General features: G+C 37.1%; 1 long non-coding RNA gene across 2 annotated transcripts in view; it reads left to right on the top strand.

Annotated features, from left to right (window-relative positions):
* Positions 1-15,400, top strand: part of LOC126249598 (uncharacterized) — a 58,398-nt gene that overhangs the window by 26,457 nt on the left and 16,541 nt on the right. For both annotated transcript variants that reach the window (XR_007545628.1, XR_007545629.1), the window contains exons 4-5: positions 245-388; positions 7,962-8,036. This is a non-coding gene — a long non-coding RNA (uncharacterized LOC126249598). The remainder of the gene's footprint in view (positions 1-244; positions 389-7,961; positions 8,037-15,400) is intronic.

The raw sequence follows: 15,400 nt of genomic DNA, 5'->3' as shown, positions 1-15,400 counted from the left end.
GTTAATACAGTACTGGTACTCCAAGAAAATTTGCATCCCAAAACCCCCACTGAGAAGCTTAATATCAGGTCGAGGCCTGCTTTATTGGGAATTTGGATATACGAATGTGCTCTTTAAGTATGCACTTCAAATGTGCCATTTTAGTATAGCTCATGAAATTCTGATGCTCTTGGAGTATCCTCTGATGTTTTGTTTCTTTTATGACATAATGTAAGATCTTTCTATGTTTTACATGTACGAACAGACGGGCTTCCTGCGTCATAGTATCTGCCAAAGCGCGGTGGCACCTGTTATCTGGTGCTCTCTTGACAACTACTGAAACGAACCTATTTCTAACAGGTCGCGGGAAAATATTGGGAATGGTGGTTTGAAAAGCATTACTTTCAAGGTAAGTTTCCTTTTATGCAAGTTGAACTATGTGAGAGAATGTACGATGAATTTCTTAAATCACAGAGCGTTTGATGACAAGCCATTTAGAAGTATTTTGAGCCCAGAAGATCATTCATATCGTTATTATGAGCAAATTGATGTTGTGCTACGGGAAACTCTCTCTCCTCTGTGGTAGCTAATTTATTTGTAGAATACTTTGAGGACAAGTCACTGGACTCGGCTAAAAATTTTCCTGGCACATTTGTGAGATCTATCTAAAAGTGTAAAACGCGCAAAAAATATCCACATTATATGTGAAAACTTAGCTTCTCTTGCAGCTTATTAACCTTGGAGACCAATATATTATGTGAAAGCTTTGTTTTTCTTGTAGCAACACTGTATATTAATTTAAAACATTAACTTTTCCTGTTTGTGTATCCGCGCTACTTAACAGTGATGCTATTAGCTGACTACATCATGTGTTCTGGGGTCTGAATGTCTGCTGTCATCAGCTGGTGAGATCATGTGACATGAGCTATGACGCTTACAAAAGCGCATCACAATCTCTATTACAATGAATCAGAAAGTAACATGCAGTGTTTGATGGCATTACATTTTATGCTTCCATAATACGAAAACATGCAGCGTACATGTTGCTGCACATCAAAAATCTTTCCAAAAGGGGTTTTCTTCCCCGAGTTTTGGTTTTCTAAAGTGTCGGGAAAGACTATGCCTGTAGATAAAAACATAACCATTCAAAAGAATTGATAAGTTTTACATTTCTGAGGGAAAATATACTGTTACTTAATAACGCGGAAAAAGTGTGTTTTTAACCGGGAAACGCTGGAAAAATCTGGGAATTTTTTTTTTCTTTGTCCGCATATACACCCTGTTCTTACATTGTTGGCACTTTGTTCTACATTTTCAACAGTTTTGAAGGAACATTCAGCCTGTCATAGGCCCGTAATTGCCCATGTTGGCATTGTGTTGATGTGTAACTGAGGACTATTAATCCCACACAGTGTTCAAAACGAACCACTCAGCAAGTCAGATATGGTTGTTTTGAGCTCAGTGGTTTTATTGCTCGGTACATGGTTCCTACTCTGCCAACATATGATCCATTACTTATATTGCACTGTATCAGTGCCACACGTATATTTGTTGTTATGTCATATGTTAACAAATATTAATTTGCTATATTCTATGAAAATTTCAGAATTGTTTTTCTGTTTACTGATGAAGAATATTAATTGCTCATTTATTCCCACAATTTGATATTCAGGATTTATATTCTAAATTAAGGTAGCATTTCTTCTGTTGATCTTTTATAATTCAAAGAATACAGGCCATTTAGCCAGTATGGGTGTATCTATTTTGCTTTACAAACTGCTTAAGAATAAACATGCTCCAGCTTCTAAACTTGGTATAAAGATTGAGAAAGGTGCTCTGTTTCTGAAGAGCTAGGAAGTTACTGATACTGTAACTGAGGTGCATTGCTCGGTATTAAAGATGGTTTTGTTGGACTTTATGAAGCGACATAGTTGAGTACCATGAGAGAAATGATTGGCTGGAGCTTCCAGTAGCAGGAGTAGGCAGTAAAATCATTATTCTAATTTTGGAAGACTACAGTGTTATTTTTTTCATTCATACAAGATGAGTCATATTGGTTTGTTTCCAGATAGAGGTTTCCTTTTCCGTTTTTGCACAACTTTGTTAGAGTGGCTCAACCTAGTGACGATGCCTCTCTCACTGATTCCAACCAGTAGGTGCAATAGGGAAAGGGATGTTGCCAGTAACGATGCCCCCCCCCCCCTCCCCTAATATTTTATACATGGTCAGTGGTGGATCCATCTGATAATTGTGCTGAGTAGTGGAGTTCAGGAATGTCTTAGAAGACACAATGGGTACTATGGATAGCATGCACACGGCTGTTTTCCTGAAATCATAGGAATGGGAACAGAATGAAATGGCTAATGATTTGTATACGTTCTGCACTATCATATATATCCCAAACAAACACCAATGACCCTTGTTGCTATTCCACATTTTGCACTCGGTTTTGCTTTATTTTGAAACAACAACAGTTAACAATGTAAGCAATTTAAGGATGATGTGGTCTTTTTATGTGTGCTCATGTCTTTGCTTTATCAAACACAACAGTTTTGCCCCCATGTGTGATTTTTCGACTGTCTGTTGAGTGGATGTCTGCTTTTATGATGATGTTTGTCCATTGAACTACTGTAAAATGGAGTTAATAGAAAAAGTTTAACTTAAAAAGAAAAAAAATGATAATTTTAAAAAGAAATATGAAAATCAGAAATATATGGGATTATGGGTCTTACACCTAACTCATAAATAGATTTGGGACCTAACTCATGTTCATATAACATAAAACCTTGGTTGTCTCATTCACCCCATGGAGAGGTGTAAATAGAAACAGCATTATTAAATTTCCCCGCTTATTTACTGGTGGCACGGGTAAAATACAGGGAGCAAAAAGCTATTTACAATTTGTACAGAAACCAGATCGCAGTTATAAGTCGAGGGGCATGAAAGGGAAGCAGTGGTTGGGAAGGGAGTGAGACAGGGTTGTAGCCTCTCCCCGATGTTATTCAATCTGTATATTGAGCAAGCAGTAAAGGAAACAAAAGAAAAATGTGGAGTAGGTATTAAAATCCAGGGAGAAGAAATAAAAACTTTGAGGTTCGCCGATGACATTGTAATTCTGTCAGAGATGGTAAAGGACTTGGAAGAGCAGTTGAACAGAATGGGCAGTGTCTTGAAAGGAGGATATAAGATGAACATCAACAAAAGCAAAACGAGGATAATGGAATGTAGTCGAATTAAGTCGGGTGATGCTGAGGGAATTAGATTAGGAAATGAGACACTTAAAGTAGTAAAGGAGTTTTGCTATTTGGGGAGCAAAATAACTGATGATGGTCGAAGTAGAGAGGATGTAAAATGTAGACTGGCAATGGAAAGGAAAGCGTTTCCGTAGAAGAGAAATTTGTTAACATCGAATATAGATTTAAGTGTCAGGAAGTAGTTTCTGAAAGTATTTGTATCGAGTGTAGCCATGTATGGAAGTGAAACATTGACGATAAATAGTTTGGACAAGAAGAGAATAGAAGCTTTCGAAATGTGGTGCTACAGAAGAATGTTGAATACTAGGTGGGTAGATCACGTAACTAATGAGGAGGTATTGAATAGGATTGGGGAGGAGAGAAGTTTGTGGCACAACTTGACTAGAAGAAGGGATCGGTTGGTAGGACATGTTATGAGGAATCAAGGAATCAAGGGATCACAAATTAAGCATTGGAGGGCAGCATGGAGGGTAAAAATCGTCGAGGGAGACAAAGATATGGATACACTAAGCAGATTCAGAAGGATGTAGGCTGCAGTAGGTACTGGGAGATGAAGAAGCTTGCACAGGATAGAGTAGCATGGAGAGCTGCATCAAACCAGTCTCAGGGCTGAAGACGACAACAACATTTACTGGTCTTTGGAGTGAACAGGGTCATGTCAAAATTTGTTTTAGATATAAAAGAACAAGAAAAGTGTTATCTGGATCAGAAAAGTCTTATCCATTAATAAAAAATAAAAAAAGTAAAAAATGTTGCAGGAGTTGTTGTTCTGTATTGTGTCTTACAAATAAAGATTGTCAGATCTGTAATTACTTTGTTGCAAAATTAAATTAATGAAGTTTGTTTGTTAATACATTAAGTCACTAGGATGTTTTAAAAATATCTTTGGATCTAAAATTAATACTCCAGAATAAATGAAGAGCTTTCAGACATCTCATCGACTGAAAAATCAATCCTTATATACTAAAATGAATGGCCTTTGTGTGTGTGTGTGTGTGTGTGTGTGTGTGTGTGTGTGTGTGTAACTGCAACTGCATACTTCTTCCATATATTTGAATCACTGCCTTGATTGGATTGAGAACAGTGCCAGATGATTCTTCATTTCCATCACAGTCTTGATCTTCTTCTGGAAACACAACCCTGTATTCTCAACTAGCAAACAGGTTGATAGTAGTGAAGTGAAGTGTTGAAGGCAGAGGTGGTGATGTGGCTCCGTCAACAAAGTAATTCATTCTGCAGTGATCTCAATAAACTGGTCTCTCATTGGGAAAAATCAGTTTGTCACCAGGATGATTATGTTGAGAAATAAATATGTAGACATGAAGAACAAAGATGTAGGATGTTAATGAAATTTGTTTTATTTAAAAAGCTTTGAGCTTTTACATATAAAAATCTGGAGGCATTAAATTTCAGCATGCCCACATGTTACTTCTTTACTGCCAACTCTATTTGCAACACTGTTTGTGTACAGTATTCACATATACCACTGAATGTACCTGCAAAATTATATAATTGTAAGACAGAAACTGTTTTTGAACTTTTTCTTAGTCTCTTGATTAACTTTAAATTTTTAACCCATTAACTCATTTGTAAAGTAACCAGAAGTTTGAAGCTGCGTTATACATGGGAGTTATTCTTTAAAGAAGTACATGTTTACTGATTGTTCCTAACATACTAAACTCCATCCACACAGGCCTTGGAAGGTCCACCGGTACCAGCCAAATGCCGTGTCATCCTCAGCTGATAGGTGTAACTGGATGTAGTTATGGAGGGGCACATGGTCAGCAAATCACTCTCCTGGCAATTGTATATTTACATGGTTGGACTGGTTGTTTCTGTTCACCTCATCTTATGATACTTTTGTTTACCACACAAAGTTCTTGCACAAGAAGTTGCTAGCAAATGTCAGAGCTAGAAGAGCTGGTATCCATGAATATCAGATTGTAGATGAACCAAGGTATAAGCAGTGACAACTTCTCCTCTCCTCCTATCAATCTTTCCTCATATACTTAATGATATTAGGAAGAGGTGGCATGAGTAAATGTAGTGCTGAGAAACTGTGATGCACACAGTGAAGCAAATCAACAATATGCCCAGGCAATCTTTAAAATTTGGCACAAATGCGACAGAATACCTAAAAACGACAAGTGCATTTGAGAGGCACAGTAGAACAAAGGAGAAATATGGCTGACAAAGGCAGAATGGAAAGCAAGAGGTAGGGAGCCTCAGGTGATGTGAATTGATTGCTGTGCCAAAGTAACCATGAATACCCCTGTAATGCACTTTGTGATATATCACTGGAGCTGAAATGTCTGTGATTACTGCTGACTGACTGATCAGACTGGTTATATTCAAAGGGAAGCATAAACAACTACTGGAGCAGACAACAGAAGAAGTCGAATACTTATTGTTGTAACTGTTTTTGCATTTTGTAGACAGCTCATTGTCAGTGAATATTCAGCAAATTGCTTCTATGAAATAATTTGTAAGAACATTTTTATTACTAGCAAATGAAGTGTTTTACAAATTCTCAGAAAAAGTCTTAAAACATGGGGAACATTAATTCCTTGTTGGAGATAGTGTTTGACAGGTGTATTGATTACTGAGGGATGTTCCATGTTTCATAATAAACATAGCTATAATGATGGCTATTGAAAACACATTGTGTGTATTAATTATTGTGTGTCAGGGTGAAACTAAAATAATTGGTAGTGAGTAGATAGATAGGTAATTGTTTTCTCTTCCTCTAATACTAGCTGCAGTTTTTAGTAATTTGCAAGATCTAGGTAATGTGTGAAAGTTGTAATTTAGTGTTTACTTCCTGTGATGTAATTGTTGCACATGAGTGCGAGTACTTTGAATAATTGATGACTGCTTAATTATTCTAGTGTACAATCCCAAATGGTTTTTGCAAATGCAGTGACTTACTTCTTTGCCCAAGTATGAATCTATGCTTTTGTACCACTGTTGCATGTTTCCTAAAAAATTCAAGGAAAAAAATATTTTATGCTTTAATTTTTAATTTAACTGCTACTGCTACAAAGACAAAATTCAGTTTTTTGACCTTATTGCTGCATTGAGTGAACTATACTTCATTCACATTGTGTTTAAATTTGATATAAGTAGTGTGTCTGCAGTCTGTAGTAGCATGTTTTCTATCTACATCTATACTCCTTAAGCCATATAGTGGTGTGTGGTTGAGGGTACTTTTTGTACCACTGTCACCTCCCTTATTTGCTGTTCCAGTTTCAAATGGTTCTTGGGAGGAAAGATTGTCAGTAAGCCTCCGTGTTGGATACGTAGGAGGAAGCAAAACCCTTGGTGACTCTTCGAAGAATGTATGCTCTTGTAACTTTTAACAGTAAACCACACTGTGATGCAGAATGCCTCTCGTCCAGTGTCTGCCACTGGAGTTGATTATCTCCATGATGCTTTCGTATGTACTAAATGAATCTGAAATGAAGTGCCCTGCTCTTCTTCAGATCTTCTCTATTTTCTCTATCAGTCCTATCTGTTAAGGGCCTCATACTGACAAGCAGTATTCCAGTATTGGTCAAACGCCTGCATTTTTTTTTACATACCATAATGTCTGAAGCTGGCAGCTGAAGTGAGCAGAAAAGTGACAAAGCTACTGTGATGTTTTAAAACAAACTGCTTCCACACATTAAAGGGAAGTGTGTGAACATTTTCACTTCTGAACTGTCACTGTCCTATTCTACTCCCAAGTATCATGTACCCAACAACATAGCTGTCTTGTGCCTGGTTGCTAGTAACTTTGTTCTGATCCACATATAAGTGTCGTAGTTACTATAAAAATTAAGTTTATCACAATTACATTCTTCTATAAAACACATTCTTTTCTTGGTGCATCAGATCTGTGTAAAACATTAAGTTTCGAATAATTACCTCTATCGTCTTTGTCAGGAGCAACAACAGTTCCTAACTAAAATGATGAGGTGATCATCTAACACTTCAGATTTTTCACAAATTAACAAGAAAATAAAACTAAGAATCTTGTATTAGGTACATATGTGCAGCTTATTGTCAAAGCTGAAGTTGTATTTGTGTAGTATCTAAACTGATTTGTGCTTCATGTTCAATAAATGCTTCACCATGACAGCTTAAAGAGAGGTGAGGCTGTGTTGTTACTATCTTGTATCCAGCATCAGGCAAGCTTTTTTCTTATTTGAAAATCACACTTTTAATCACAACAAGATTGCTTTTGCTACATTTTATTAACTTTTACTTTTATTTACTTCTATTAACTTGTATTAACTTTTATGCCTATAAAATTGCAATATACTCGTATGTTTGAAAATGAGATTGAACACTAGTGAGTAACCTAATTTATATTGGTACATTTCATGGACAGGCCCTAAGAAACTATTCGAAATTTTTGAGTAATAAAATGTGGGTTACAGTCACTGGAAAAATAAAATAGTGTTGCATCATAGCTCTTAAGTTCCATTCAAATTAAGTCTGTTGGTGGAATGTGTTTCAAGACTGTTTACTCGTGCAACTCTCCCAATTAGTGAATTTCCAATTAACAATGTTGAAAAGATGTGGTGCTATGTCCAGAAAGCTTAAATAACTGTAACTGAAAATAAAATATTGGATTACTAAGAATTTTGTGGTAATAAACCACAAAAAATCACAAGTTTAGGACAGGATTTAACATTAAACTTTCACAAAATGTGTATATTCAAAAGAAGCTCTCTGTATTTACAGGACCAGCACACAAAACTTGGAAGATGGAACTGTTGTCCTGTTGAAAAGCTTTTGAAGAAAGAGATAATGCAGCAGGTAATGGCATTTATTTTATACAAAGAATGAATTCTGTAGTAAATGCAAATTTAATAAAGAAATTGGTACAGGACTTTTTTTTCCTCCCCACTCCATACATGGTCAGGTCATTTATTTTCATCACTGATCTACAGGTTGCCTCAAACTTTTTGGGTCAGATTGAAACAGATCATGGTGGGCCTACAACCATTTGTATCAAGAGTGGGAAGCAGTTGTCGTAAATGCATATTTATTGTGGTACGGACATACGCAGCATGCACCACATAATGTAGATCATAGTAATTGTTCAAAGTGGCGACCACCAATCTCAATGCATGCATAGCAGTGACTCATGAAGGTCTGCCACACACTGACAAAGATACCTGGTGTCTGTTATATCAGGAGGTAGGGAGCTTGGACCCTAGCAAGCAGATCTTCATCCATTTCTACGGGAGTTTCATATACCAATGTCTTGACATAATCGCCACAGGAAAAAGTACAGTGGTGTGAGATCCAGCAGTTGTACTGGCCATGGCATGGGCTCTAAATTTCTAATCTAATGATGAGGGTACAAGCTGTTCAGGTCCTCACAGGCATTAACACCAAAGTGGGCTGGTGCACCACTGTGTTGAAACCATATCCTTTTGTGGACAAGAGGTGCTCTCTCAAAGAACTGTGTCGCCATCTTGCAGGAACACCAGGTAACGTGGACCAGTCAAATGGGGAGGCAGCAACTAAGGTTCTGTTAGGTAATTTTGGACAGTGGCCCCCCATACATTGTCTGAGAATTGTTGCTGATAGCCACTGATGGATGGGGATGGTGTGGGGACTGTCCTCACTCCAGGCATGACTGCTACAGCTGTTGAAAACGTAGTCACAGGTGAATGAGGCCTCATCTGTGAACAATGCAAACTGTATGAAGTTTGGCACTATAGTGTTGCAGTGGATAATGCATTAACAGATGTGCATAGGGGGCTCAAAGTCCTGGTGCTTGCACACAGTCTTTATAATGGGGGGTGTAATACCTGTTCCACCAGTACTCTCCACACACTATCCTTCAAAGTCTGCATTTCACTGGCAAGTTGATGATTACTTATTGCCGGGTAGTCAGTCACTTGATCCAACACCATCTCCTCACAGTCTGCTGTTTGGGCATGTCTTTGGCGGCACCTTGTCTGGCCCCCTGTGATGTGGATGACCCTGTCTCTCGTAAGTTAGTATCCATGCAGTAAACTCCATCTATTTAGGATGATGCCTATTGGGAAAGCATTCTCTATACATTCATGCTGTTTTTATGGGCACTGCATCCTACCACACCTTACATTTAATACATGTCTGCCAACTCTTGTGACAAGTAATGTTCCATCCGTCATGTGCTGCACACAGTAACACACCTTACCATGGACACATTACAAGCTGTCTGATGCAATGGAAAACTGACACCAGGGATAGTAGTATGCATGCAGCACACGTTAATGCGCCAGAGCAATGCATGTGGTAGTCACAACATGTACTATGAGTTAAGTTGTGTGCAGTATGTCTTTTGGGTGGTCAGGGGTCTGTGCTGTTTATCGCCAGCTGCCTCTTCCATTGTACAACAGGCAGTCAGGAACTTCACGAGAATGCAGCAGAACTGCATGCTCCATTGCAGTACTCGCACTGAGACTGGTGGTCGCCACTTTGAACAATTACTTTGAGCTACATTATTATGTGGTGTATCGTGTATTTGTCAGTAATACACTAAACATGCATTTCCATCTTTTGGTTCCCTGCCTCAATATAATCGTTTGTGGAACCACTAACACCTGTTTCAATTTGACCCAAAGGGCTCGAGACACCCCGCATATGCAAAAGATTTATTAGAAACTACAGAATTGTTTCATATCCAGCCACAAACACAGCCTCTAGAAACTGTGCCTGCAGTGTTTCTTCACAGTACCATGCCAACTTGCACAATAACAATGGAATATCTTTGTGTACTGTATCTACTCGAATCTAAGCTGCACCTGAAAAATGACTCGAAATAAAGGAAAAAAAAAATTTCCCGAATGTAAGCCGCACCTGAAATTTGAGACTTGAAATTCAAGGGGAGAGATAAGTTTTAAACCGCACCTCCAAATCGAAACAAAGTTGGTCAGTTGTAACATGGGACACAACTTAGGTCGAATGGATGAAGATACAGCTACAGCAGTTTGGTTCAAGTCGTAAGCTTGGCAGTTAAGCTTTGCCATGTAGCCATTGCTATGTGTCAGGCGCTCAGTCCGTATTTATACGGGTGCCCTTCCTTCGACGAGCTTTGTCTGGTTTGAATCGATTGCTTATTTTGCTCTGTTCTGATAATTGCCGTTCTCTTTGTTATAGGTGTTTGTCACTCTAAGCTGAGAATGCATTATTGTATTTGTACTGGTTGTTCTTTCTCATTTCTTAGATAGCTGAAAAATTGTTTGTACAATCTTACGCGGTATATTGTGGTAGGACCACTATCACCACGTGTTTTTGAATGGGAATAATATGACGAGTTCCAGCACAATTTCAGCAAGAATTATTTTCTTTAGAAGCTGCTGAAAGATTACACAGTGCAGATCTCGTTTGTCTAGGGTTTGTTTTGTAGTTGGGTCTGCAAACTAATTGTTCCAACAAGCATGGCCTGGGTTTGCTTCTGTTTGAAATAAACGCCACTGGATCTGAAATACTTTCAATTAAAAATTATGTGTATTCATACTTTTTGTTAGCAACTAAACCATTTTCACTGTTAACATTGATAATATAATTCCATTATACTATATTTGTCACATAAACACGTCCGTCTGCCTCCAATACTGACAAAGAAGTGGCGGGCAAGCCAACATGTGCCTGGAAGTTGCAGATATTCCTGCATTCTAGATGCTCTGGTCTACTAACATTAATAAACTCCATAATTAAATAAATTAAACATGTTTTCTGGCAACATAATGAAATCACCTTAACTCTTTACTGTGGGCATCTTACTTTTTGTATGAGATAAGCTTCATCTCCAATGGTTGATTACATTACAATAGCCCACCAGGACTTAAAAAGTGTACACTGGTCCACTTGTCAGTCCAATACAGAAACTGCATCACCGTCTTGGCTTGTATACAACTTTTTATCACAACTCTAGTAAATTGTTCATTCTTACATCACCCATTGACTCCCTCCTTTGTCTCACAACGTAAATTACATAAACACACATCAGTTTGTTGCCCAGAAACTTACTATAAAATAATATCAAATTTAAAACTTTTCTCAAATTAGAATAAACGTAGCACTAATTCCTATATCATCTCTGATGTTACAAAAGTATTTCAGTTCACCAAAACTATCCTCTCATGAACCTTGTAGATTATGTGATAGATATCACTATTAAGAGGTGAAATAAGCCAATATGAAGTATCTGTGTTGTGTGATCAACACAGCCGAATAAAAATGGTTATTCATGGTGAGCAGGATGTAAAACAAAAGCACACTTGCATATACAAGAAAGCATAGTCTATTAACTATAGAACTTATTTTATAAGCATTATGACCTATTTAAATGAATAAAAACAGATTTCAAAAATTATGAGATTGGCTGTTCTCAAATTGTCGGGGTGGGTGACGTATTGTCTCCTCGCATAATCAGCAAAATAAAATCCCTCATTTATCAAGTTTACATATTTTGCAGTTCATTAAATACTGTAAAATTACTTAAACAAGCACGTTGGAATCATGAAATCTAATTTTACAACAGAATTAAGTGACAGTCAGCCTAGATACATCATCATTTTGCATGAGATATGTTACATGGCATAGTATGGTGATTGAAATTTGTTCCTGTGACTTTATCTTACAGCATTTCATTTTTCCAGTAAAATTATTTCCAGATAAAGGCATCTTTGTAGGATCAATTTGTCAGTTTCGCAATATACAGCTTCAAAGAAACAACGTTCCTAAGACCAAACAGCTTTCTCGACTTGGGATATACTAATCGGTACACATTTGGGTGGGAGTTCTCAATAATCTCAAATGGCCCAATGTAAATGTCAAAAACCTTTTTGAGTCTGCTGTTAGTAACTTCGATTGTTTATGGGGATTCACTAAGACATGGTCACCTGCTCTGAATGTGGTAGCCTTTATTTCCCTATCATGTCTGTTTTTCCTAGCTTCGCCTAGTTTCCTCGCGGTTTTCTTTCAGTCTCTTCACGTTCTTTCATTGATATTAAGGCACACTGTGGAAAGTCTGTTAATTCAGAAATAGGTTTTGCTGGTCTGAGATGAAACACAATTTCATATGGTGAAAATCCAGTAGCTGCATGCTGTTCATGATGTCCTCAAAGTTGTTTACATGGTCGGACAAACTAGGGTGTTTGTGACTACAATATGTCCTGCAAAGTCTCCCTATTTCCCTCGTGTACTTTTCTGCTGGGTTTGAAAATTGGTTTTACATGGATATCAAGATGTGTTTTGTGTTTGTTTCTTCCATAAATGCTTTCCATTGAAACAATTTGTGAACCATTATCAGATCATATGGCTTTAGGTTTCCCTACACTCTTGAAGTACTCTCTCTCTCAATCTTTGTAATGATCTCTTTACTCGTAGCTTTTTGAACAGGATAAAGTTTAATTATTTTGGAAAATACATCAACCATGACAAATATAAAACAATGACCACCTTTGCTTTTAGGTAAAGGACCATAAAAGTCTACAGCTACTAAATCTAATGGCTTATCCAGAATAATGTTCTGCGTTTCTCTCTGACATGTGTCGCATGTTGATATTTCATTCCTCACCTTCTTTACTGTGTTATAAAAGTAGTTGTTTTCTTGTAACTTTTTTACACATTTCTGTATTCCACAGTGACCATAACTTTCATGGGTGTACTTTATTAGCTTGGCTGCCTCACACTCGGGCCAGCATAGCTTCCAACTGCCAGAGTCCACATCTGTTCTTCTAAAGAGTGTTCCCTTAAAGACCTTATAGTATTTGTCAAGTTTATCATACCCTATTTTGTCTAAACTGTCCTTAACCAATCTCCAATTAAGATAATTATTTTGTCCCCTCCTGATGTTATTGCAAAGTGTCCTTACGAGGTTTTCATATTGGATTCCGTTCATATATCTTATTTTAAATTCTTTTTCTTCCTCTTGATCAAACATTTCCTCATCTCCTCCTACTGGTAACCTAGATAAAGCATCAGCCACTACATTTTCTGACCCCTTAATATACACAATTTCATAGTCAGAGTTGCATGAACATTGCCCACCTGGTTAATCTATTATGATGTAGTCTACACTCCTGTAAATAACTTAAAGCTTTGTGGTCTGAATACACTTTTATCGTGTGTCCTAACAGGTATGTTTTAAATTTTGTAAATGACCTGTTTACCGCAAGTAGTTCTTTTTCTGTGACTGTGTAAGTTCTCTCATGTTTAAGTAACAACCTACTACCAAATGCAATAGTACAATGAAGACTTTTTCCATTCACAACTTTCTCCTGAAATAGTTCTGCTCCTAGACCATAATCGCCACTGTCAGTGTGAAGACAAAATGGCAAATTAAAATCTGGTCTGTGTAAAAGATTGTTCGTATACAGTTCATTCTTAATTTTCTCGAATGCTTGCTGACACTCTTCGGACCTATTCCATGTAGCATTTTTTCTAAGTAGTTGCTTAACCTTTTCGGTTTCTAGACAATGGAAAGTTTACAATAGATTTTATTTTCTGAGGGTCTGCACTTACCCTTCCTTAGTAATGACACAACCTAAAAATTTGAGTTCTGACACACCTAATTTACATTTTTCTAGCTTTAATGTCATTCCCCCTCTTCTGAGTTTTTCACACACCTTTTTCAATAACTGCAAATGATCCTCCCAACTTTGACTTGACACTAATATATCATCTACATAAATGGTTAATTCTGACACAACTTCTTGGCCAAGTACATAGTCTAGTGCTCTTATAAATTCTGCAACTGAGGAGTTTAATTCGAAAGGCACTAAACAACGTTGGTAACATCTCCCATTGTATAAGAAAGCAGTGTACTTCCTAGAACTAACTGCAACTTGATGAAAACCCGAAGTTAGGTCAAGGAATGACATAATTTGGATATTTTTAAATTTATATAACAACTCATTGATGTTCTGGGTGGTCAGTTTCTCTGTATAAACATTTGTCTGGAATCTAGTACTAATCTGACTTGTCCATTAGATTTATTTACATTGACCAAGGGATTATGATTTCACACACTTCCATCTTTTGTAATTCTTTCTCCGCTGCCATCCTTTTCGAGATTGAAATACTTTACGGTTTTGTAAAGAAGGGTTCATGTGGCTTAAACTGCAAAGTACATTGGTATCCAATTACTTTACCTGGTATGTTGCTGTATACATCAATATATTCCCACAAAAATAATTTCAACTCTTGTTTTTGGTTCTCAGTTAGTTCTCTAGCATCGGCTACTTTTTCTTTTACCAAGTTTTCGAACACACTCTCATCTGTATCAAAATCTGTGACATGACCTTCGATGTACTTACTTTCTTTTGTAAAGTCAATACTATTCAGTCTTACTCGTACAAGACACATTTGATGTAAGAAGTTTCGTAGCAATGACTTCACCTCTTGGTAGAGTCATCATTAATTTCTGTCCTACCCAATCAAATGCTGCATTTACTTTTGTTATCCAAGACATGCCTAGGATAAAATCCTCTGAGTGATCAGGAATAACGAGACACCCATGTGACCATGGTACTCCTTCAATTTCAAAAGCAATAAAAGCCTGACTCCTTACTGATTTACTGTGCCTCCCAGTGGCACCTCTTATTTTAATTCCTACTACAGGTAACTCAACATAATCATTATTAATTTTCAGTTTTTTACTTAATGATTCTGATATCCCAGATACTTGACTTCCTATGTCCACTAAACGCTTTCCTTTCAATGATACTATCTGTTCATCAATAAACGGACTGGTTACATCCAAGTCAAATTTTTTATTAATATTCTCATGTAAGAAGTCATCTTCAATTTCACTAAATCCATATCCCTTTCTAGTGTCCTTACCAGTATAGTTATTACCAGAGTTATATGCTGTTAATAACCTAATTGCATTTTCTTTGGCGTGATCACTATTCCTGAATATTTCAGTAATCCAACTACATTCTTTTGTGCTATTGTGCATCTCTTTATGTTTATTTCTTAACTTTTGTGCAATGTGATACTTAATTCTATGCCACCATTCTGGATACAAAGTTTCACATATATCAAGTGTCAGCTTTTTGAAATTTTCATCATCCTTAATGGCACTACTGCTAATCCATGTGTTAAACAAAAATTGCTCACTATCTGACCTTTCATCATCTACTCCCCTAATGCTGTTAAGATTACCTGCTGTT

The sequence above is a fragment of the Schistocerca nitens genome, chromosome 3 (assembly GCF_023898315.1).
Source record: "Schistocerca nitens isolate TAMUIC-IGC-003100 chromosome 3, iqSchNite1.1, whole genome shotgun sequence".
Classification (NCBI taxonomy): Eukaryota; Metazoa; Arthropoda; class Insecta; order Orthoptera; family Acrididae; genus Schistocerca; species Schistocerca nitens.
This window is presented reverse-complemented; position numbering and strand designations above follow the sequence as displayed.